The following is a 26,778-nucleotide window of genomic DNA, read 5'->3' as shown; positions in this document are numbered from 1 at the left end:
ATATCAATCTGAAACTACAAGTGAATGAATTTAGCTACCTTTAGCGAAAATTAACAATAAATTCTATTATTCTCAGCTTTGTAGTATGATGGGCCCATTAATTTGATGGACCCTGTGATCCATCATATTAGGCTAGCCTCATAACAGTTCATACTATTCATGTCCACATCCGTAAATGCGATTAAGACTTGGGAATACACAAAATAAAGGAGAAAAAGTTAGAATAAACTGAAGAGCAAGTAAGTTAAAACAGCAAAGAGAGCCATACAGTTGGATAATAGAGATAAAAATAGATCAAGTGAACACGTGAAGTAAATGTTGGGACACATAGTATCTACTGCAAGAATTCAGGACAGGGCTGCTTTCACCACAAAGTATAAAATAATCAGTAACACTTGATAGTCTTCTAAAGTGTACAAAGTCTTTTTACATATATTATTTATTTAATCTCAAGAGGTAGGAATTATTTCCATTTTACTGAAAACTGAGACTCAGGGAAGCTAAGTGACAGCCTAGAACGTCTGACCAAAAGAGTAAACTCTGAACTTAAAAATTTAATGCAAATTAACGAACATTTGCTGAATGAATCCAGTCAAAAATTTTTTGCTATTTACAAGACACTGTGGGAAATACAGAGAAGGGTAAGCCTGCCCTTAAGGAATTTATACCTTGGTGAAACGAGCTGCAAAGAGGTGAAAAGTTAAGCAATGATTCATGATTTGAATAAGATTCTAGCCAATGATAGAAGAGATGTCACAAGGTAGCAGCTGATTAATTGCTAAATAAATGAAAAGTTTCACAGGGACTTCCGAAGAGCATGTCAAAATGGGATGGCTCATAGAAAAGGCTCCATGGGAGAAATGGGATTTCAGCGAGGGCTTATATAGTAAGCAAGATAAAGATACTACAAGAGTGTGACCTCCTCAGAGACAAAGGCCATGCATCTATGTCACTTTCATATTGATGTCACAGAACCTCAATAACTTACTGCATGATCAAAGACCATCATCTGGCCAACTGATGGACTGATTACCAACTGGATGAATAAACACAGGGATGGAAAGTGTGGAGCATTCTAGACAGGGGGAAGGGGCAAAACTATGCCTGGGGGATAGTGAATGCAAACGAACTATTGTGCTTATCCAAGGTCATAGAGTTAGAGGATGCAGCAGGACCTAGAATATAGGTCTCCTGGCTTCCAGTGAGGAACAGAGGTGTAAATGGAAAGAATACTGGTTTTAAAATTAGATAAACTTAACCTAGAATCCCAGCACCACCCTATGTCAGGGCTGCAACTTTGGGAAGCTATTGAACCACTTCAAGTCTCAATTTCCTTATTTGTAGAGAAATTATGTATGTAAAGCTCTTAGAAGTGTTTGGCACAAAGTATAAATGTTAGTTTCCCTCCCAAAAGACCCCATTTTAAAGGGTATTTTATTTCATTAAAAGATTCACTTTGGTATTGCTACCACTGGAAATATGCCCTGTGCAGGTGACTCATGACTTACTCTGCTCAAACCTAATTTAGGCGTAACCTTTCAGATGGCTCTTCACCGCACACATAGCTGTATCTGTAATGCCAGTAGAATAATTTTGAAATAGCTCAATTATATTTGGAGTCAGTGATCAAAGAGTACACATTAACAGTACTGAGTGAGGCGCCTGGGTGGCTCAGCTGCTTATGTGTCCGACTTTGGCTGAGGTCATGATCTTGGGTTTTGTGGGTTTGAGCCCCATGTCGGGCTCTGTGTAGACAACTCAGAGCCTGGAGCCTGCTTCGGATTCTGTGTCTCCTTCTCTCTGCCCTTTCCCTGCTCACGCTCTGTCTCTGTCTCTGTCTATCTCTCTCTCAAAAATAACATTAAAAAAAAATTTTTTTTTAATTTTTTTTTTCAACGTTTATTTATTTTTGGGACAGAGAGAGACAGAGCATGACCGGGGGAGGGGCAGAGAGAGAGGGAGACACAGAATCGGAAACAGGCTCCAGGCTCTGAGCCATCAGCCCAGAGCCTGACGCAGGGCTCGAACTCACGGACCGCGAGATCGTGACCTGGCTGAAGTCGGACGCTTAACCGACTGCGCCACCCAGGCGCCCCAAACATTAAAAAATTTTTAAAAAAATAACAGTGCTGAGGAATATACTGATATACCTGGTTCTAGTGAGTTAAAATTATATAAAAACCCAGCTATTAAACAAAAACAAATGCAATATAACTTTCATTAACAATCAAATACTCTTAGTGTACTGAAAGTTGTTACTGTATTTTTAGAAAAAAAAACGGACAAATGCTAAGGGCGGGGGGGGAGGAGTTAAAAGTGTTTTTAAAAGCAGCTTCCAGAGCATTTCCTGAGATAATCTTTAATATTTTCTATATCTTCAAAAAAAAATGTCATCTGCTATTCAAAGTGAAACTAAGACATTAAAAGTTCTCGAATCACCAATTCAGTTATCTAAATTCAATTTAAATTTTATTTCACCCCACAATATTTACCAAGACAAAAAAATGGCTTATTGTGTTTAAGAAAGATTTTATACAACCAGAAGTGAAAAGGGTTTTCTCGCTGGCTGAGTTAACCAGAAATTCAATTTTACATTGTACATCACAGTTTATAACATTTCACACGATTAGATTCTGGGAAAAGGACTGGAAAAATTAATTTGACAATCAGTAGTATAAAACTATCTATCTCTGTGTGCAAGGTACGTACACATTGTATGGAACCAACCATTTAACTTTTCCATCAAAGAGCAGACCCATGAATCCTTGCTTTTCTTCCACTGCCTTGTCTTCTTCCTGGCCCCTGATATACCAATTACCTATCATTCAGGCTTTTCCTTCCTCAAGGCTCTGTCTTAGGCTCTTTCACAATTCTAATTCCATATGCTTTCCCTAGACAATCCAATTATAGAAAGTTTCAAAAAACATGAATATATTGAAACCAAATCTGTACCCCTGCCCTGGTTACCTCTTCCGTGCTTTAGCTCTGCATACAAACATCTATTTGAGATGTCCATTGAAATATCTCATTGCCAACTCAATAGCAACCGGTCAAAAACTGCAATCATCACCTATTCCTCAAAACTTGTCTCTCTCAGTGTGCCCTATCTTTAGTAAACAGCTCCAACAATCCCACAGCTGATCATGCCCCCCCAAAAGGGAATCATAACTGACTGCTATAATACCTACAGGCAATCAATCACTACGTCCTTTTGATTCTACCTGTTAAATACATTTAGCCACTTCTCTTGATCTTCTCTATCAACCCTAAACCAAACTACTTTCATCTCTTACACATATCTTTACTGTAGCTTCTTCCTACAGGGTCTCCCTACATCTGTCTGGCCTTATCTCCTCTCCAATCAATTCTGCACCTGCAGCCAGAGTACCCTTTTAAAGAGGCAACTCAGATTATATCACTTCCTTACTGAAACTCCATATTGACTTCTAATTGTCTTAAATCCACTGGAATAATCTGGTCCCTGTTTACCTCTGAACCCTCTTTTCACTCCTTTTCTTCATTTAAACCAGTAAGTAAACTATGCTTTTCTCACCCCAGAGTCTCCACACATGTTATTTCCTCTGGAACGTTACTCTTCTCAGGGCTCCCTTAAGCTAACTCTGTTCTCTCTTCGACTGTCAGCATAAAAATCTCTTGCCCAAACCCTCAGATGAGGTTAAACCACCCTATCATTCTATACTACTCCTATTACCCTTCTCCTCCCTCACACACATCATTTTACTTATTCCTTGTTCATTTTCTGCTTTCCCACTATATTTTAAACTCAGTGAGGATGGGATCCCTGCAGTATCCCCATTCTGGAACAAAGAACACTGAATAAAGCCTTAGAAGACTTGGGTTTTAGTGCTGGTTGGTTTTATTAATTTGTTGTGTTATTCTGGTGAGTCACTTAACTTTTCTAGGCCTTATTTGTAAAAGGAAAGGCGTTGGATTTGATCAGAGTTTCTTAAGCTTCACTAATGTATGGGTTCCTTTTAAAGGAAGAAAAAAGTCTTAGAGACCTGCCAAGGTTGTGTCCTCAGATTCCCCAGAGGTCCTAGAATCCCCAGTTGAGAGAAGTGATATAAGAAACCATTAAAATGTCCTTGAATTGTGAAATTTGGGCTTTTTAATAATGACCTTTTAGATTATTATTAGTGTAAAAATGCAGTATTTTTAAATTCTAAAACTCTCAGATCCCAACAATATACTTGCAGATCCTCAAAGAATCTTTGGATTTCAGTTTGAGAAAGAGATGGTCTCCTCCAGGTCTAACATTCCATCACTCTAAGAAAACAGATGTTTGTTTGTTTGTTCGCTACCCCTCTCCATCCCTCCACATGGGCTCATTAAACTGAAATTTGGGAAAGAATACAAGGAATTCCACAGTATCAATGCATTCAGAAAAAAAAATTCCATTTGAAGAGAGAGTCTTAGGTACTGATTTTGGTAACAGGATGAAAGTCAAGGTGTGTGGCAATGAAAGGCTGATAGGAAGTATTTCTCTGAGCTCAAATTAAGTTATCTTTTTTATTATATAGAGAGGTATGTGAGAACATGAATTAAAAAGTGAGAGAACAATAAAAAGGCAAAAGGAAAACAGCCCAATTAAAAAAAAAAGGCAAAGGACATGAACAGACATTTGACCAAGGACATACAGATGTCCAATAAGTACATGAACAGATACTCAAGATCATTAGTCATTAGGGAAATGCAAATCAAAACTGCAATGAGATAACAGTTCACACCTACTAGGATGGCTATAATCAAAACTAGGGAAAACAATAAGAGTTGAGGAGGATGTGAAAATCCTTGTACACTGCTGGTAAGAATGTAAAATAGTGCAGAAGCTATGGTAAACAGTTTGGAGGTTCCTCAAAAAGTTAAACACAGAATTATCATATGAGCCAGCAATTCTACTCCTAGGTATAGACCTAAAAGAAATGAAGACAGGGATGCAAACAGATACTTGAACGCTTACAGGTTCACTGCAGCCTTATTCATACAAGTCAAAAGGTGGAATCAACCCAACTGTCCAGCAACAGATGAATGGATAAACAAAATGTGGTAGGTAAATACAATGGAATATTATTCAGCCAAACAAAGGAATGGGAGTTCTGATATGTGCTACAACATGGATGAACTTTGAAAACACTGTGCTAAAAATGTGATATAAACCATATACCAAAGGACAAATATTATATGAACTCATTTATATGAAATAGCTGGAATAGGCAAATTCATAGAGACAGAAAGTAGAACAGAAATAACTATGGGCTAGGAGTGGGTAATGGGGAGTTACTGTTTAAATGGGTAGAGTTTCTGTTTGGGATAATGAAAAGTTTTAGATATAGACAGGGCTGGTGTTTGTACAATGTTGTGAATGCAATTAATGCCACTAGATTGTATACTTAAAATGGGGCCAAAAGACACCTGAAAAGATGCTCAACATCACTCATCATCAGGGAAATACAAATCAAAACCACAATGAGATCACCTTACACCTGTCAAAATGGCTAATACACAACACATAAGAAATAACAACTGCTGTAGAGGATGGGGAGAAAAAGGGACCCTCATGCACTGTTGGTAGGAATGTAAACTGGTATAACCACTGTGGAAAACAGTATGGAGGTTACTCAAAAAAATTAAGAAAAAAAAATACCGTATGACCCAATAATCCCACTACTGAGTTATTTACCCAAAGAAAATGAAACCACAAATTTGAAAAGATATATGCACTCCTATGTTTATTGCAGCACTACTGACAATAGGCAAGATGTGGAAGCAACCTAAGTGCCCATCGATAAATGAACAGATAAAAATGATAAACACACACACACACCATGAAATATTGTGCAGCCATAAAAAAAAGGATGAGATCTTGCCATTTGCCACAACATGGATGGACCTAGTATTATGCACTATGTTAAGTGAAATAAGTCAGACTAAGAAAGACAAACAGCATGATTTCACTCATATGTGGAATCTAAAAAACAAAACAAGCAAAAACAGAATGAGACAAATAAATTCAGAGAACTGATGGTTGCCAACAAGGGAAGGGGGGTAGGGGTTGGGGCAAAATGGGTGAAGAGGAGTGGGAGACACAAGCTTCCAGTTATGGAATGACTAAGTCACGGAAATAAAAGTTACAGCACAGGGTATACAGTCAATGATATCATAATAGTGTTGTATGGTGACAGATGGTAGCTACACTTGTGAACACAGTATAACAAACAGAAATGCTGAATCATTATGTTGTACACCTGAAACTAACGTAACACTGTGTGTCAACTGTTCTCAAATAAAAAAATGTTTTTAAAAAGAAATAAAAATAAAATGATTAAAACGTCAAGTTTTATGTTAAATAATATAACTTACCACAATAAAAAACAGTGACAGAAGAACTTGCTTATTAACTGGTTGGACAACTAAAAGCTTAATGACCTAACAGAGGTAAAAAATATACAATACATTGTTTTAATAGAAAAACTTGTTCTAAATCAAGGATCTCAAGAATTTGCAGTAATAAGTGTATGACTAATCACCTAATCATATTTTGGAATTATGGAAGTCCCCATAACTGGTTTATCCACATCTAGCAGTACAAAATCTAATTCTATGGCTCAAGTTAATTACTAATCATCCTTAATGATGAATATTTGAGGCTTCAAGGATAAATGAAGAACAGATGAGCTACAAATCTAAGTATTCTGATTTCTTATTATCCTTTGTTATCTTTTACTAGTAGAGGTGATAATAAGTGATTTAAATGACTATCAAAATCAAGGAGAGAAAAGTTAGAGCACATTCTGCACAGTAGGTTCTAAGAGCAGAACTTAACATTAGTTCTTTCAATATCTAACTTACAGTACATACGCTTTACAAGGGAAAACACAGAACTCCAGTGCCATTCAGATGCTAAAGAATTATTTTTATTTGTTCAGTTTGTTTGCTTTGTCTTTCAACTTGATGAGTGATTCTAATAGAAGTGTCATTCTTGGCTGAAAAACCCTGGGATTTTACCACCTCTTTTGTGACATGGATATATGTTTCAAAGGACCTTCCCAAAGGTATCAACTGTACTGTGGAACAATGATCTCTCTTACTACCTTTCAGATTTTGAGTCTGAGGCCTTTCTCAACAGTGCCAAAAAGGCATTTGTGCCAGCTGTCATCTTATGTTCTCTGCTATGGTCTTCATTCTCTTCTGATTTGGACTCTTCACTCTCTTTTAAAAATACTGCCAAGTAAGTGAAAAGAGACAATGTCCTTCGTTTTACTCAAGCTGCTTGGAATTAAACCCCTGAGAGAAAGGTAACATCTATTCATAATAAATATTCTGTTCTTCAGGCTTCTCTTTTCTGGACTTCTTACAGAATGCCCAGAGGCCAGGCTCTCAAATTATCTAAATATAAACAAAATGCTTGTTTCCTGACTGAGACCTCATCTGCCAAGATTCCACTCAGACTGCTGATTTATAGGTGGCTCTAACTCTCAAAGTACAGAAGACTGTAACAGAAGTGGTGACACTGCCCGTGGTCAGGCAAGTAACAGCTAAAATAAAATCCACAGCACTCTAAAGAGGAAGAAGCAAATTAGGATAAAACATCCAGTTTCCTTCTCTTTTACCACTCAATACTTTTTATTCTACCTCTCATATTCTAAATATAGAATATATTCTATAATATCTTTTTGACATAGCTTATATGTGTGTCATAGTAAACTGGTGACTCATTTTAAAATAATACTGTGGATTTTGAAAAAAAATAAATACTTAAAATTGAATACACTTTTAAGGAAGAAATAAAAAAATTCATTTATCCATTCCTTCAAGTACATATTTTCACAGGATGGCTGATTCTACACACTATGCTATGTCCACTCAAAACCCAGGATTACTAACTATAGAGCTTCCACTGAGCATTCGGTGTTCTGATACTTAGTTGTCCTGCCCAATATTTCAGTTTCTATCCAAGAATCAAAAAGCTATTTACTGAAGTCTGCATTTTTATGTAACCCATGTAAACAAATACTGTAAATCTCTAACTCAGGGTAAAGAAGGACCAATGCCAATCTGCAAGCTTGAAGCTTGGTAAAGAAACGGATAAAAAGATATCTTCAGATCATTGGATCACTGAAGGTGAAGTTGGCTAACAATGAAATGTCAACTCTGGCTTAATTCTTCATCAGAAAGATGAGAAGAATCAGTGACTCTCAAAATAGCACTAAGTAAAATTCACAATATTCTAGAAAGTAGTATAAAGTATATAAAAACATGTATTTGGAAAAATATTTTCTCATTTAAGAACACTAACCAGAGATGTCTCTGTTGATTCTGGCATGGCTGTAATGTCTCCACCATACCAAGCATTAAAGCTACAAATTGGCTTGCTGTTTGAGTGGTTTGAAAAAAGTATATTCTGTATCACTGAACTGCTGTAAATTTAAATCCATTTCCTGTAGTTCTCAGCTTCTTTTGGCAGAATACTTCTAACTAGCATGTAATAAACTATATTGTCATACTTCAGGGTTTTTATAACTCCATCTACTGGGGGTTGAGGAGGTAATAAGAACCCATAAGGAAGTAAATGTATCATGGTGACATTTTATAACATTTAGCTAGCCTGGGGACAACTGAAATCATGTGTTTAAGATGGGAAGCATTACTAAATTTGGGATGACTTCTTGTGGCATTATTTTTCCTTACACAAACATCACTACATTTGTTCAGAAATAGATTTGTTTTTTTTTAAATCATTTTTCCTTCACAGTATAAATTATAAATTTTAAATTAATAAAAGGTGGGAAACTAGGATACTAATTAATTTTTAATTTACTACAAAAGATAATTTTGAAAAATCCTGAGATTTCCATTAACTAGTCAACTCCCCTAGTTTTTGTTTTTTTGTTTTTTCTTTGTTGTTGCTTTTTTTGTTTTTGTTGTTGTTGTTGTTGTTGTTTTATAAGAAATCAGCCTAGTAGCCAAATGAAAAACAATTAAAATGATACAAAAACAAGGCAGGTACATGACTGTCTTAACATAATTAACATGTTTCTGAATTGTCATGGGGGAGACTGACAAGAACCATCAAAGCAGAGAAAAAACATGGAGAGAGTACTATATAAAGCCTCTACTGGTGACATTTTATTTTGTAATTGACTTTTCATTCATTTAATAAGTATTTATTGAGTTGTTACTGTGTAGCTGGCATTATGCTCTATGCTAAGGACACGCCAGAGAACAGGATATAGTCCTTGACTTCGAGAGTTTACAGTTAGCAATACAGTCAGACATTTTAATAATTTTTAATAAAGGGGAAAGGAATATACCTAAAAATTTTGATTTGTGAACTTAAAATTCAAGTCTCCTTTGAGCTCTAATTTTAGTTATCCCTGCTTGCAAATTCTTTTGATATATAAAGCTATATGACTGCCATATCTGTGAACAGACCAAAGTTGACCCATTCTACTCTCTTAGAAAATTAAGTATTAGAAGGGTCTTTAAAGATCGATTTGTCTAACCTAATTTGTCTAACATATGGGGAAACTGAGTCTAGAAGAGGGAAAGAGATTTGATTAAGGTCACTTGGCTGCCATGTCTTTATTTTAATGAGTTTTTCTTCCAAGTAAGATATAACTTCAGGAATATCTTTATAACTAGTTCTTTTAATTTATGCTTACCTGACACCTTTCTTCTTCATCCTACCTCTTATCTCCACTGGGAGAGTGGGTCACATTAACCTCATTATCCTTTCTTACGAACTTAGTGGAAGCAGTCTTTTCTCCCCACAGGGTCTGTTTCTTTTCAATGGCCTTCCTGAGACCTCACCCCTATACTATTTCCTCTTCTCCACTGATGTGCTCTCTCCTGAGTTTACTTGACTTAGCTGCTCCAGTAGAATTGTCCTACTTGTTGCCAAAATTCTCAGTGGTCTAAAATCATTCCCTATTCACATACCACCTATTACTTGCTGAAACACTCTTACCGTTGGACATACATTCTAATCTTAAATGACAGTCTCCTTATAACTGTTAACGGCATTATTTCTTTTTTCATTCATCATTGATCTTATGCTGTCATTTTTACATTTTATTTCAGTAAAAAAAATACATGAGCTTGGGAGGCAGAAAGATCTCTGTTTCAATTCAGATTCCACCTCCCACTGGCAGTGTACTCTCAGGCAAGTTACTGAACCACGCTAAACTTTACTTTATTCACCTGTAAAATAGGGATAATCATAATTCCCGTTTTACAGGGTTTTGTGAGGACTAAGTAAGATTATATATATAGTTATTACCACAATGCCAGGTAACTAGAGATACTATTTTCTTTCCCTTTTCCTAAAACCCTCTTCATTTGGCATCGATGATACCTCTCCTTCCTCTCTCTCATCTTCCTCTTCCAAACTTCACCTGTGCGTGTGGTTTTTTTTTCTTTTTTTTTTTTTTTTTGAAGACCTCAGCTTCACTCTGTGCCAATGACACGCCAATCAGCAGGCTAATTCTGCCCTTTGAAATGAGGCTCATCCTGTATTCACATCTCTCTAGGAGGGATATTTCTTCTTAGATATTCCACCTTTCACTTCAAATTCAACAAGTCTAAAAGCAAGCTCATCTTCCTCCCCCCAAAAGTGTCCCTCCTCTCTATTTCTTTGAATATCTCACCTCTCTATATCAGCCAAAAGTTCATCTTTGACCCTTTTTTCTTTCATCCTCTTCATTTCTTAGTCACCAAATCTTCTAAGTTATCAAGATATCTCTCTCTGTCCCTTCCACAGAGAGCTTTTGTCTTTCCTCTTCCCCATCCCCACAATCTTCAAGTTCCCAATGCTTCCTAGACAAAGTCCAGGTTCCTCAGTCCAGTGTTTGTTCCCTGCCAAACCTAGTTCTTTTCCTCTGTATGTGAACTTCCCACGGACTCTCAAGTACAACATGCCCACCAATTATGTTGAACTTCCTACCCCATGATGCCTATGTTTACAATTTCCAGCTTCTTCCTTCTTATGTATCCATATCCTTTCTTCCAAGTGGCAAGCGTCTAATGAAACTACTCACCACTCCAGCTCTGCATGTGTGTTTTCTGCCACAAATTTTTACTACATGTTTTTCCTCAGTCACACACTGCCCAGCTCTGTTATTTAATTCTCTCATGTGATATGTGTAGGTCCTGTCTTTGACATAAGACTGTGAGCAAGGACTATCTCATCTCTGTTTTCTCTAGAAGAGTGATGGATATACTAAACTGGTTCAATAAATACTTGTTTAGTGAATAATACACATAAACTGGTTACCAAAAAAAAAAAAAAAAAAAAAAAAAAGATGTCAGCACAAGTAACCATCTTAGGCCTTTACCTGGCTTAGAAGTCCTGCTTCAAATGCAATAGAAAATTGAAAGACCATAACTAGTCTGTGAAATAAACGTTCTTCATTCCTGAATTATACAGGTAAAAAGTAGTTGATTAGGTACTTATGTGGTTTTATGGATTCACTTTCATTATTTGCAAAAAGAAAAAGCTTATGTAAAGGTTAAATCTATAAAATTATAAATACATATAGTATCATGGAAATTCTTTTTTTTTTAATTTTTTTTAATGTTTATTTATTTTTGAGACAGAGAAACAGAGCATGAATGGGGGAGGGTCAGAGAGAGAGGGAGATACAGAATCTGAAGCAGGCTCCAGGCTCTGAGCTGTTAGCACAGAGCCTGATGCGGGGCTCAAATTCACAGACCGTGATATCATGACCTGAGCCGAAGTCGGACGCTTAACCGACTGAGCCACCCAGGCACCCCTGGAAATTATTTTCTTAAAATAAGTAAATTCTGTACATGCTTTGCATCTCTAGCTGGTAAATTTTAAAATGATATTTAGGCAAGGCTGCGTATAATACTATGTTTAGTTAGTAGAAATAAAAGTATATCTAAATCATTAACTTCAATTACATTATTTTAATACTGGCACAATATTTGCTAGGAATTGTGTTAAGTGCTAGGGATACCCAGAGAATAGTCTCTGCTCTTGAGAAGCTCCCTAATATTGACTACAAAATCAGTAATAGTCTGATATAATGATTGGTATATTCTAGTTATGAACCAAATGGTGTGAGAGGAACACTGAGCAGTCTGGCGAGGCTGCACCGTAATACCTGTGGTAGCAAATTGGAGGGGACAGCCTGAAGGGGTAGGCTGAGGCTGACCACAAAGTTTCTAATGCTCCCTGAAAGGAGGGTAAAATGTAAACACACAGCGTTTTATAAAGATAACTGTCAACTTGGAGGATGAAATGGAAACAGTAAACTGTTGAGTCAGATAACTTGCAATTTTCAGGTAAGGAAAATCTGAACTAAATCAACATCAGAGAAATTAAAAAGGTTGGAAAAACAAATGTAGAGTAGCAGCAATCAGTAGATTCATATATAGAAAGTTTGGCACTGGGGAGTAAAGTGTACAAAAAATGTATTCTTAGACTCTTACTTGTTGTTGCTATTACTTTTATTTCAAAGTCTGATGGATAAAAATAGTCTATATACTGAGAACACAACTTGGCAGCATTTTTTATAACCATGTTTCACGGAAGGTGAAAGTCAAGTCACTCCAACACATTCCAGCTACCACCCCATCCCAGGTCAGTTACTCTTTAAAAGGATGTGAACGTAAAGGAAGTTAGTCTACTTTGTCAGACACAGAGGCACTGCATTTTTAGAAGTGTGACTGCTTCTAGTAAGCACTTTTTCTGGTAAAAATGTGATAGAGTACATATCTGTTACATGTCACTCTTTTCATATGGGTGCTTAAAACAAAATAAAAAAAAAAAACTAAGTAATACAATAAAGGGGCTTAACGCCTTTCTTGAACAAAGATATTTTAAAGACATACTGAATAGTTACAGAGATTCTTTGAAATCCTATCATACAGATAAGCATTTAAGCAAATTATTTTGTAATTTCTTATTATGTGCCAATATATTATTATAGGGTCTAAAATTAAAATAACTAAATGCAGAAATATGTCAATAATTTCAACAAATGGCTCTTGCTACTGAATGGACCCCAGCAGGTAGGGCAACCAGGTATGTTCCTATAAATCCTTAAATTGCTGACAACACATAATCAGAATTAAGGAAAGAAATAGCAGGTCAAAAGGCAAAAACTGCATTCTGTTCCACTTTAATTGGTAATAAGAAAGTACAGAATAGGGGTGCCTGGGTGGCTCAATGGGCCAAGCCTCTTACTCTTGATTTAAGCTAAAGTCATGATCTCACAGTCACGAGATGGAGCCCTGCATCCAGTGTGGAGCCTGTTAAAATTCTCTCTCTCCCTATGCCCCTTCCCTGTTTATACTCTCATGCTCTCGCTCAAAAAAAAAAAAAAAAAAAGTACAGATTAAGCAATAAGGATATGCACTTCTGTAAAGCAACAAATAAAAACATTTTCAAGACACATTTCCAACAATGAATCCTCAAAAAAAAATTACTATGTACTAGGAAACAATCATCCTGATGGCAAAATGTAACACTTGTACAGTATTACAGTATAATGGAATGGCTTCCACTTAAATCCCACCCTTTTAAAAAATGACTTGGATTTGGCCAGTGAATGGAGCACTGATCAGGGTGTTCTGGTGACTTTTACCTTGAGTAGGATGGAATAAACCACTTGTCCTCTGTCCACTTTGATTTCATTTGGAGAAGATAAAAATTTAAGGCAAAAATTCTAATAATACCTTAAAGCTATATATTACTGTAAGAATTTCCTAAGCCCTTTATATATTTGATCTTATTCAATCCCCACAATAAACATCTCCCACTTAACAGATAAGGGAATTGCGATCTCAAGTTTTAAGAAAGTGCTAATTAACAGAAGAGGAAATATTACAACCCAGGTGTCCTCAACTCCCAAAACAGCAATGTTCTCTCGAATGACATAGTTAGCGTTCTTCTAAAGCATAGCTGGAGGTCAGTGTTGGTAAAAAGTTGATGATTAAATATGTCTATAGTAAAGAGACTGGCTAGCTCAGTAGGAAGAGCATATGGCTGTTGATCTCTGGGTCATAAGTTCAAGCCCCACATTGGGTCAAATACTTAAAAATAAAAATCTTCAAAAATAATACAAATAAAAATAAACATCTACGTATAGTAGGAAAAATGGTCTTCATTGTTTGTATGTAATTATTATAATACTTTCTGAATGGTACACCTTATAATTCCAATGAAACCAGCAAAAAATGTTTCATGGTTTAATAGGCTAGATTTCTCTTCATATTCAAAATACGTTGCTAAAAGAATTAGTTCTTGTCAATTATATTTATACGTCAGTGGTTACTTCTGTACACAAAAAAGTGCTCTCGTCTGGAAGAAGTTCAACAGCACATTGTTAATACTCTACTCCTACAAAATAATTTTAAAGCTCCATGGGAATTTAGATTTGCACAAGTTATTAGGATGTGACCTTTCCCTTAGATTTCTTATTTTAGGATTGACTTAACATGGTATTTCCCCAGTGGGAGCTGTTGTACTTCCTTCGCAGATAAGAAAAATAGCAATCACAAATTATAGTGAGTAAACTTAGAAAACATATATTTCTGTGATGCAGATGAAACCAAAATCATAAAAGTAGAGCCTGCACTACATATTCCTTGAGTTTGAGAGGAAAGCCATGTGGCTTGCTAACAAAAGAAAACAAAAGTCATGCCATTTTGGTATTTCCCTGAAATTTATACTTAATTGTTTTTTGTCTCAGCTACCAAGTCTTATGACTTTTAAAGATTATTAAAGATGTTTACGTCACTAAATTTCCTACGTCCTGTCTACTGAGAGTATAAAAGGTTAAAAATATCAAACTTTTAGTAATTTAAATGATTTCAGATCACAGGATCTGGACTGAAGGACAAGGAGTTCATCAGTACAAAGAAAAAACTGAATAAAATGAGAGAGATCACAGTTACTTCATGTTCCACAGAATAATAGTGGCTTCCAATGATTGACCTCTTACTATATGACACTGTGGTAGAATTGAGACACATGATTTGTAACATGGGAGTTATTCAAAGTAGCCAAAGAATCAAGCATGCTATAGCTAGGACTCTCCAGCTCCTTATTGGTATTTTTTTTAAAGGCAAACAAAACTGTGGAAGGGGAGATGATGAAGACATGTACAGTTTTCCTAATTAGGTGCCAAAATCCATTTTATATAGTGCTAGTTGATGAAAAAATTAAAATTAAGAAATTACAAAAAGACTAAAATATTTTTCTCTTCTAAGAATGAAAGCATAGGATATAAGTGAAAATTAAGGAACTGTCAAAAGTAATTTTTTATATCCTCTCTTATCAGATATATTTGTACAGTAAGTTTTTTAAAAATTACTTAAGAACACTGCTTCATTTAATTTATTATTCAAGAATCTCAAATAATCAAATCTACCATGTGTTCTGCAGTCTAACAAACTTAATTCAGAGTCTCTATATCACGAACTTTTTCTTTCAGGCTTAATTTTTAGGAATTAACCTCAACATTTTACAGCTGCGACTAACATTTTTAAGTAAAGATAGTAGCCACGGTGGTTGACACACATTTTTTTCAGAAAATACTATGTAGCTTAGATAAAGTTAGGTTTCAAAACATTGTTTTCAAATGGAAAGAGAATATAGAAATCATTTACCACAAGTCCTTAATTGTGTAGACTTTGGGGGTCAGGGATAGCAATGTATTTATCAAATACTACATACACATATCAAAATATGTGTGTATATTAAGAACTAGAAGGCAACTTGTAGAATAGTTTGAATAACAATTTGAGATTACAGATAATTTTCTTCTTTAAATGATCCGTACTGTTATTACATTGTTTATTTGATATTAAAAAAACAATATACTGCATTGTGATTAAAAACTACAATCTCTGTTTCAGGTCATTAACTCTATCACTTAAACCCTCAAATTAAAGTTTAGAATGAAAAGCAAAGACAATCACCCCTAATCTTTTTCCTGTTCGTTGGAATACATTTTAACCATGTAATTTTGTACCTTAAAATTTTCTCTGTGTCTTTATTCTGAAGTAACTATTCCCCTCGAATATTCAAGGCACAAATTTAGAATATTTGATTTAGATAAATCTTTTTTAAACAACTGATCTGTATCCATCTCTCCAGAAGTCCTACTTTGTAAAACCCACATTTTCAAAAGCAGTCATTCTTTTCTAACCAGCAACATGTGGACTTGAAGGACATTAAGGGACCTGCAACACAGTCTTTACATTTTATTTAAATTTGGCATAACCTCAGGAAATCATCTGCAACTCCCTGGAATTAAGTCGGTTTTTCCCTAACCAAAAACAAAACAAAACAAAAAGCACCAAAACCCCCATATTATTCTGATACCTAAACTTGGTGAAGCCCCTCACTCTCCACCCTCATTTTACTATCACACATACAAAGCCATTGCTAAATGATAATATATTTCTATGAATAGAAATCATTTAAATGTATACTTTGGAGGAAATACATTTCTGTTCATATTGCTGGTAATATGTCTCCAGAGCAATTTGAAATGCCTTAAATACTAATGATGAGAGACGAATACAGTTGCTCAAACCCCTTAACATAGAAACTCCTCTTCCAGCAATGTACCCAAACAGCTATTTTTTAAAAAGTGAAATACGTGCATGAAGACATTCACTATATGTAATGATACAGAATAGTAATTGTATAATAATAAAAAAACTTGAAACTACCTCAAAACTTGCTTAGTAAGTCATGTGGTACATGTATTATTGTGTTGCCACTATGACAAATCTGGAAGCCAGGTAGAAACAAAGAAAGATTTATATGATCTAACAGTAAAAGAAGCAAAAATGCCACATATACTATAATTACTAGTAAGTAAAAAATGTGAACACATTAATAAGATCTGGAAGAAACTATGCACAAATAAGAATGTCATCTTTTATTTAAAAATATTTTTTCAGTCATAAAAATGTCTTAGAAGAATTTAGTGTAAAATGAAACAAACCCAATAATCAAAATTCAAAAGCAGAAGCAATTTGTTCTAGTGTCTAATCTTATTTCTAAATGTACCACCTACCTGCCTCTTAGGTTTTAAAAGTAAACATTATCTCTGTTCCAATCCTGAAGCTCTGAATTCATACACAGCAGTATAGCTAGGCAGAGAGTTTATTTACAGAGGGCAGGACTGAACTTTGCATGTGAGCACATACAGAAGACGATAAAGATCGTTGTGTCCTATTAGTAATTTACAGAATTGTGATTTACTCCACCCAGTACACCTATAATTGAATTCCTCAGCCATAAAATCATTGGGACCAAACAAGCTCAGATATCTTTTATCTAAACCCTTTTTTCTCCCTTACCATCAGTTAACATATTTCTTATGAGGCTTTTCTTCTTTTTATAGATTCATTTGTCTTAGTTATAAATTAACCTCACAAGCAACTCTCCCTACCACCCAGCTCTGTTTCCTGTGTACCAGGATTCCTTTTACACACACAATTTATGATACAGGGGCCATTTAAACTGCCAGTTGGTAAATGATGCCCAAGGAATCATTTCTAGATTAATAATAAAATTAAAAACTCCTAAGAATAAATGCCCTCAAGCAGATATTCTCCTTACAGCTGGGCACCCTGGCAAAAAAGTAAAATGTTAACTGCTGAAAACCTGTTATTTCCTTTTGGTTTTTCAGAAAAATTGTGGTAAAATATACACAACATAAAAATTTACCATTTCAACCATTTTTAAATGTACAATTCGGTAGCACTGAGTACATTCACACTGTACTCCATCACCACCATCCATCTCTGGAACTTTTTCATCTCCCCAAACTGAAACTCTGTCCCCTTTAAACACTCCCATCCCTCCCTCCTCCCAGTCTCTGGCACCCACCACTCTACCTGCTGTCTCTATGAATTTGACTGCTCTAGGGACAAATGTCTGTTTTTTTCTTGTTCCACCTGAAGTGTGTAAAATAGTGTAGTTTTCTAAATTGGTTGAACACACAAAGAGATTTTCTGGCAAAAGTAAAAGACTTCAGGGAAGAATTCCTAATATTTAGCATTTAATTTTTATGCCCAAATGCTTGGATGTGGACCAAACACTCATATTCAGATGCCAAAGTATGTACCTGCCCCTTAACCTTTTGTCTTTCAAGAGGTTGGTCTTTCAATTTTAAATGGCTTTAGGTTTTTCTAAAGTTACACTGGTTTTCTAACCAGAGTTAATCCTACTATTGATTTCCTTTAAGAATCAAAGTTCCCTTAGTATTGTATTCACCGAATTCCCAGACATTTAACTTAAAAACGTGATCTTCCCTCATCTTCACCATTCCAATACAAGACTCCTAATTTTAAGTTCTTGTTCAGATGTTGCCTTGGGTAATGAAGATTGGTGGACCAAGAGGTTATTAATGAGATCTAAATGCTTTCACAGTTTGGGTTTGAAAATTCAAATCAGACACTGATTGTCACCAACTAAAAACTTTGCTAAGAGGTGGTTCCCGAGAAGGCAGAGCCTTGTGGAATTTTCCCACTCACAGGTCTTCCAGGGGACTGAAAGTAACTGGCTGAAGTATTAAGTGGAAATCAAACTTGTGGAGATGGGGACTGCAGTGTGTATGAACAGGATTAAGAAACACAGCTCAAGGAGTTATCCTTGATGAAAAGAAGGCCCCTGCTTCTCTCTGTTCTAAGATCTGCAAACGAACAGAAACTCACCCTATAAATCAATGAAAATCTACTAAGAATGATTATTTAGGGACTCTAGTGTGACTTTTTTTCAAAGTTATTTATATATTTTGTGAGAGATGGAGACAGCACGAGTAGGGGAGGGGCAGAGAGAGAGAGGGAGAGAGAGAATCCTGAGCAGGCTCCATGCTGCCAGTGCAGAGCCTGATGCAGGGTTCGAACTCATGAAACTCTGAGAGCATGACCTGAGCCGAAACCAAGAGCTGTATACTTAACCAACTGAGCCATCCAGGTGCCCCTCCAGTGTGACTTTTAAAGAACTTTTTATTTTGAAATAATCTGAGGCTTACAGAAAAGTGGCAAAGATAGAGAGCTCCCATGTACATTTCACCTACCTTCCCCTACTGCTAACATATTACAACCACAGTACAGTGATCTAAACTAATAAACTGGGGCACCTGGGTGGCTCAGTTGTTAAGCGCCTGACTTTGGCTCAGGTCACGATCTCATGGCTAGTGGGTTCGAGCCCCATGTTGGGTTCTGCGCTGACAGCTCAGAGCCTAGAGCCCGATTCTGATTCTGTGTCTCTCTCTCTCCCTCTCTCCCTCTCTCCCTCTCCCTCTCTCTCTCTCTCTCTCTCTCTCTCTCTCTCTCTCTCCAAAATAAATAAATATTTTTAAAAAACTAATAAATTAATGTTGTCACAATACTATAAACTACTTTATTTGGACTTCATCAGTTTTCCCACTAATGTCCCCTCTCAGTTCCAGGATCCATTCCAGGACCCCACATAGCATTTAGTTGCCATGTCTTCTTCTTCTCCAGATCTGGGTAGTTCTTCAGTCTTTCTTCTTTTAAACAACTTTGTTGAGGTATAAGTGATATAGAAAAAACTGTACATATTTAACTGCACATTTATTTGTTCAATAATTTACCTGTATCAGTATGGAATCACATATGTGTTATTTTATTTGGGGAGCTATAATTCAATACTATAGCTATTTAGTTGCTCAAATTATTTCAGCTTTGGCCATCTGGAGCTGGAAAATTTTGAGCAATAAAATAAATATCTGTAGTATCATATTTTAACCCCCCAAATAAAATACATGAGTATTGGATATTGAAATTACCTTCTCCTTTGTGAGTAGGGATCATGGTTGCATGGCCTACAGGGAACCAGGCAAGATATTACTTTTTTTTTTAATCTCAATTTAATTGTAAATATCATAGGAACCTAAAATAATATACTTGTACTGAGACTTATTTCTAAGGATCTAAGTTATTTTTCAACTTCTAGGTCACTCTTCTATCTTTGTTTTGTCTGTGACAAATACATTACTGGGTTCTCCTTCAACTGACTGGTAAATTATATAGTAGAAGGTATTCTGATAGCCAAAATAAAATCCCTCTAAGAAATTTTACAATAAAATACTATGAAGAATTTGCATGTTCTTTTTTTTTTTATTTAAAAAAAAATTTTTTTTTAACGTTTATTTATTTTTGAGACAGAGAGAGACAGAGAATGAACAGGGGAGGGGCAGAGAGAGAGGGAGACACAGAATCCGAAACAGGCTCCAGACTCTGAGCTATCAGAACAGAGCCCGACGCGGGGCTTGAACTCACGGACCGTGAGATCATGACCTGAGCTGAAGTCGGATGCTTAACCGACCAAGCCACCCAGGCACCCCTTGCATGTTCTTTTAAAAAAATACTTTAAAAATACCAATTTAATAAGTAAAATAAATTTTAATATGAATTTAATGAATAAAATAATAAATTCTGCATTTACCTACCGTGGAAGGGTGACTCTTGTTTGAGAAGATGACCTTCTTGTACGCTGTGGCTTAAAGTTGATGTCTTTCAAATCTGAATAATTAAAACAAAAAAAACACAAAACTTTTGATATACATATACTCAAAGCTTTCAGACAACCTATGCTGCCAAAATGTACAAGCACAGATAAATTTATTTTCTCTGTTGTATTTCATTCTGAATGTTTGTTTTGCCTTATTTTTATATTCTCTAGAAGTAACCAACAGACTACCAACAGACTCACTGTAAATCACACAGGGCTGGAGAATATTCTTAAAGAGACATTTCACCTACTTTCCTACTCTGTCACTGATCAGGAGTTAAGGTCCTTTAACTCATTCATCTTTTTTAAAAATTTTTTTAAAGTTTATTTATTTTTGAGAGAGAGAGAGAGAGAAAGAGAGAGCACACATGAGCAGGGGAGGGGCAGAGAGAGAGAGGGAGACACAGAATCTGAAGCAGGCTCCAGGCTCTGAGCTATCAGCACAGAGCCCGATGCGGAACTTGAACTCACAAACTGCGAGATCGTGACCAGAGCCAAAGTCGGATGCCTAACCAACTGAGCCACTCAGGCGCCCCTACTCATTCATCTTTTATGTCAAATTAACAATGACACTTACATTATTGGACAGACTTTAGAAAAACTAGATCTTAAAAGGATTAATAACCTCAAAAGACAGGTGTTTGATAAAGGTTAGAGACAGCAAAGATGCTATTTATTGAAATATAGAACTTCATTTTAGATGGCACATGGCTGTTACATGGTTACAGTAAAATTACAGGCGTGTGTCACAATCATTTAGGGACAGAAGATGCAGCACATTCCACGTGGAGTTTTTTAAAACGAAAACCCAGAGAGTAGAGTATTCAAGTAAATGTGCCAAGGGTCTCAGGATTCATATCCCTGGTTCTTATGAAGGGCGCAGGGATTCTAGAATAGCTGTACATTCCATAAAGACAAAATAGCATCTAGTTCAAAAGCCTTATCATCATGGCCTTAAATGCCCCAACATCCAGACCTAATGACCTGCACAGTCTAATCGATCCAGAATTCTAAATTTTTTTTTAATTCTACACCTTTGTAAGCTTGGAACTTGCAAAAACTATCCTATTACTTGATACATAACATAAAAGTAGTGGATCATGAGTATAAAGTGTTATCCCATTTTGTTATTTCTAACTTGAAATATAAACTATAGCCAACGTATTTTGTTTGTTTCTCTAGCATTATTTAATACTTCTTGTTGGGAGCTGAAAATTTCTTAATGTAGACTCAACATTAATAACAACTGTTCGTTTTCAGAATGGGAAATATTCTTCTATGGAAAAATCTGATTTGTTAGTGTTTCATTTCTGTATGTTTTGTTTTCTGACTGATTACTAACCTATATGAGAGCAATTTACATAAATGCTCTATGATTTGTTAGTCAAAACCGAAGGAGTACCCACACGAAAACTATTCATTACATATAACATGTATAACACATGAGAAATAACTTTACCTATAATGGGTTACCACTTTGACATTTTTTTACACTTAATTCAACTAAAAATTCAACTGAGGCGCCTGGGTGGCTCAGACGGTTAAGGGTTTGACTTCGGCTCAGGTCACGATCTCACAGTTGGTGGGTTTGAGTCCCGTGTAGGGCTCTGTGCTGACAACTCAGAGGCTGGAACCTGCCTCAGATTCTGTGTCTCCCTCTCTCTCTCTCTCTCTCTGCCCCCCCCCCACTCATATTCTGTTTCTCTCTGTCTCAAAAATAAACATTAAAATTTTTTTTTACAATTCAACTAACTATATGGGGAAAAAAAGGAAAGAATATTAATAAAGAAAAATTTGAAAAAAATCTCCATCTGAAAAATTAAAGAATGTTGATTCCAGATTAAGGTAAATCATACTAGCAATGCTTGACACTGGTCTCAATTTCCCTTTGACATATATATGAATTCATAAAGAAGTAGACAAGAACAAAGTAAACTGCCATGTGTTCCTAGCTTGTGGCCCTAAGAGTTGGATCAAAGAGAAAATTGGGCCAGCTCCTGCAGCTTTCAGAGGCAGACAGGTTTCCATAACCTCCCCCCGGAACCCCTCCTATAACTGAGATCAGTAATCTCCTTTCTGAACACATTCAGAATTGCATTGTACCATACACTGAAGGTGTAGTTTCCAAACATAAACTACAGTAGGGAAGAAACAAGATCCATTTGGGGGGTAATGCATACCAAGGATCTTCCACATTCTCCACCTGGTCAGTTAATTACAGATTGGTTTATACTCATGAGATTGTAAATCCTTCTACTCATCCCTATAAACCAGAGAACTAAGACTGTGAAAACGGCAGACAAACCCCTTACATTTCAAGAGAACCCACATTCAATAGGGGCTGTTCATATCTACTCATCCAACTTTTTAGGTTCTACTAAAAATCCTCATGCAGATGTAAACAGATAATAATTCGGGCCAAAGGGCAATTTTATCAGACTAATTTGTCTGAAATGGTATAAACGGCAAAAGCTGACTTTTGAAACAACTTTCAGAAAACAGAAAAATAATTAACAATGAAAACCATCAAAAACTTATCAAAGAACTACTTCCCAAAAAGCTCTGGGACTAGATAAATTTCTAGATTATTTTTTTCTAACTTTCAAGGAAGAGATCATTATCTTGTGACAAAATTGAATGAATAAAAACATATACAAACTTGTGGTCAAATTACTTTTTCAATTTTTTTTTTCAACGTTTATTTATTTTTGGGACAGAGAGAGACAGAGCATGAACGGGGGAGGGGCAGAGAGAGAGGGAGACACAGAATCGGAAACAGGCTCCAGGCTCTGAGCCATCAGCCCAGAGCCTGACGCGGGGCTCGAACTCACGGACCGTGAGATCGTGACCTGGCTGAAGTCGGACGCTTAACCGACTGCGCCACCCAGGCGCCCCATCAAATTACTTTTTCAAAAAGAGCGTAATATTGATATTAAAAGGGTGCCTGGGTGGCTCAGTCAGTTGAGCATCCAACTTCAGCTCAAGTCATGATCTCATGGTCTGTCTGTGGGTTCGAGCCCTGTGTCAGGCTCTGTGCTGATAGCTCAGAGCCTGGAGCGTGCTTCAGATTCTGTGTCTCCCTCTCCCTCTTCTCCTCCCCCACTTGTGTTCTATCAAAAATAAATATTAAATAATTTTTTAAAGAAAAAAAAGTAGTGAAAAACAAAGAGAAAAATACCAGTCCCACTTATTAATACTGATTTAAAATTATAAATAAAATGCTAATGAGCAAATCCAATCATATACTAAAGGAACAAACCACCATAATCAGGTTGGATTTACCTCAGGTAAAGATTTACCATCAGAATATCAATTAAATAACATGTCACAGCACTAGGTCATATTTTAAAAGAAATGAGATGATTATCTCAAACAACGCAAAAAATACTCAATAAAATTCAACATCCATTCTTGACATTGTTCCTTTAGAAAACTAAGAACCTTTAATAATGGGGATATTTATCTCACTCAGACTTACAACCAGTATCATCTTATTTGTGAAATATAATGACATTTCCCAAAATGTGTTCTGTAGGTAGCCAGTTCTTTAAGACTTTCCAACAGAAAAGTTCTACCATAAAAAAATTTGCACGTGTTACTCCTTTTTTTTGGAGATTAATTAATCTCCAAAAGTGCATAAGAATTGAAAAAAAAAACAGTAATAATCTGCCTTAACTCCTCAAACTTATTTGAACATGTTTCTTCACTTTCTATTATTTCACTTCTCAACCCACTTTGCTACTGACACTTAAGCAAAATTTACAAGTTGTTTCCTTCTTGCTAAATTCATTAGTCTCAATTTTCAATTCTATTTATCCAAAGTTGCTCTCGTGTTTGAAACAAGTGGTTCTCCTTCAGGGAAAAATGCTCTGATTTGCAGTATTTGCCAATTTCGGTGGTATAAATACTTCCACCGTGACTGAGTTCATGCTACCAACATGACGTCACTGAGCATGGAGGTGGAAAGAACAGGCGAAGTGACACACGCTATACAGCATTTCTACCATACGGATATAATGAATGTGTAATGTATAATGTATACAATGTATAATGTATACATGATTAGGAAGGATCAACAATGTATAATGATTAGGAACTGATGCCTGTGGTGTTTATTATGTTTGTTTTTTGTTTTTGTTTTTATTAAAAAATTTTTTTAATTACATATAGAGAGCACAAGCTGGGAAGAGGGGCAGAGGGAGAGAAAGAGAGTCCCAAGCAGGCTCTACACTCAGTACAGAGCCTGATGAGGGGCTCAATTCCATGACCCTGGGATCATGACCTGAGCCAAAATCAGTCAGGTGCTCAACCAACTGAGCCACCCAGGTGACCCATACCTTTGTTGTGTTTTTTTTTTTTTTAACATAACTTGTTTAAGAGCAAGTATACACCACTGTATTTTAAATAATGGTTGGGATAATAATTGGCTCACAAAAATCTTAAAATTTTAACAGCTGACTTTCACAAGCCAGTCTGAGCTGGCTCTAGCATGCTGGTGTTCTATAGTATTTGATATCTGGTCCATCCTTTATCACTGAAACTGTCTCCTTCTTTAGCTGCCTGAAGACCAGTTTCTCCTAGTTCTCATCTGGTCATATGACTACTACTAGGGTGGCTTTTCTTGGTACCTCTTCTTTCTGAGTGTTTCTATTTTATGTGTCCTGAAAGTTCCTTCTTGGCTCACCCTTTTCCATAAACACATCTGCTTGCTTATAGCTCCTCCATCTTTATCTGTAACCACAACTGTTCTCTCAAGAGTTCTAAATTTGTATTTCCAACTTTTTTTTGGACACTGCTACCTGAGATCCTTCAGGAACCTCAAACTCAACACCACCCAAACTAACAATCCATCTTCTCCCTCTAAAGAATGAAAGAAACACAACTCAACTCATAATTGGGCCACTCCTCGTTCCCTGTAAGATTAAAAGGAATTCCATTCTTTACTCAGGTATTTCAAAATATGTTACAGAAGATTCAGTTCATAATCACAAGCCACGCTTCTCATATCCTTTTTCCCTACTTCCCTTCAATTTTTTTCACACACTGCACTCTCCAAAATGTCTCCTTCACCTAAACCCCTCCTCCTCAACATTTTCTCCATTCCCAGCCCAGTAAATCCATAATCTCTCCCTCTTCCTCCCCTTTCCCAGCACTTTAAGATGCCCTCCAGCTTTTCATACCTGGTTCATTTCTACTCATTCTCCAGCAATTCCTCACAAAAACTAGGAAATGACCTTCCTTGCAAGATCAACTTTTCTAAGGGTAAAGGAACAGGGTGTTGTACTATCAAAAGAAAATTCCCTTTGGTGGACTGTGAGGAAACTGAAAGTATATGAACTTACCCAAATGACTAATTTTTATCCCATCAAACCAAATCTTTCACTACATTCCCCCTAAATGCTGGCTGATTCCATTACAGTCCAGACTCAAGAAGGGCCAATTATATCCTTCCTTAGACTTTCACAACAGTCATATAAAACTTCCTATTAAATTTGCCTTTTGATCCTGAGATGACAAAAAAAAGACTTTTGCGTAAGAGACTCAACAGGTAGAGGAAAATGGAAATGAACAACCTCTTAACAGTGGTTGGTTTTAAGTGATAGTGGAATTACTGAATGTAAGTTAAAGATCTGGTGATTTACCTTGTCACAAGTTACAAGAATAAGTACTTAAAGTTTCTTAGCACTTACAAGACACGCAAACTGATGCAGTGAACCAGAACAACTAAAAGTTTAGGTCCAATCCACAGTTATACCTGAATACAGTTTATATTTGTGTAGATCTAATTGTTAAGTGTGGAATGGTGGTAGTGGTAATGGTGGTGAGAGTGGGAGTGTAGACATCTCATTCTCTAGCAAATTAAATACTGCAAAATTAGGCTGTTTGTTAAAGAATACAAGACAGGGTGGCTGGGTTCAAACTATTTTGGTTCAAATCCTAGTTTTATCACCTGGCAGACTATTTTTACCTTTCTGTGCTTATTTCTTCATCTGAAAAATAGAGATAACAGTGTGTACTTTCTATGGTTGCTGGAAGAATAAAATGAGATAATGTACGCAACGCTTAAAACAGAGCCTGATACAGAATAAGTACTCAATAAACATTAATTATTACTATCAACAGCTAGATTACTCTTTTGGTGCTTGAGAACAGTCCTTTAGAAGGATAGTTTAGTGACATTTTGGCTAAGGATTTAAGCTGTGGAGTAGACTAAAGGGTAGACTGAATGG

The 26,778-nt window shown here is 36.1% G+C and overlaps 1 protein-coding gene across 3 annotated transcripts in view; it reads right to left on the bottom strand.

Annotated features, from left to right (window-relative positions):
- Positions 1-26,778, bottom strand: part of PPARG (peroxisome proliferator activated receptor gamma) — a 136,739-nt gene that overhangs the window by 91,624 nt on the left and 18,337 nt on the right. For 2 of the 3 annotated variants that reach the window (XM_045493833.1, XM_045493832.1), the window contains exon 2: positions 20,487-20,559. The gene's annotated coding sequence lies outside the window, so the exon portion shown is untranslated. Of the gene's footprint in view, positions 1-20,482; positions 20,560-26,778 lie in introns of all 3 variants that reach the window. The other variant, XM_045493834.1, reaches the window with a different exon arrangement.

The sequence above is a fragment of the Leopardus geoffroyi genome, chromosome A2 (assembly GCF_018350155.1).
Source record: "Leopardus geoffroyi isolate Oge1 chromosome A2, O.geoffroyi_Oge1_pat1.0, whole genome shotgun sequence".
NCBI classification, from domain to species: domain Eukaryota; kingdom Metazoa; phylum Chordata; class Mammalia; order Carnivora; family Felidae; genus Leopardus; species Leopardus geoffroyi.
Note: the sequence above shows the minus strand (reverse complement) of the source record. Positions and strands in the feature narration are given on the sequence as shown.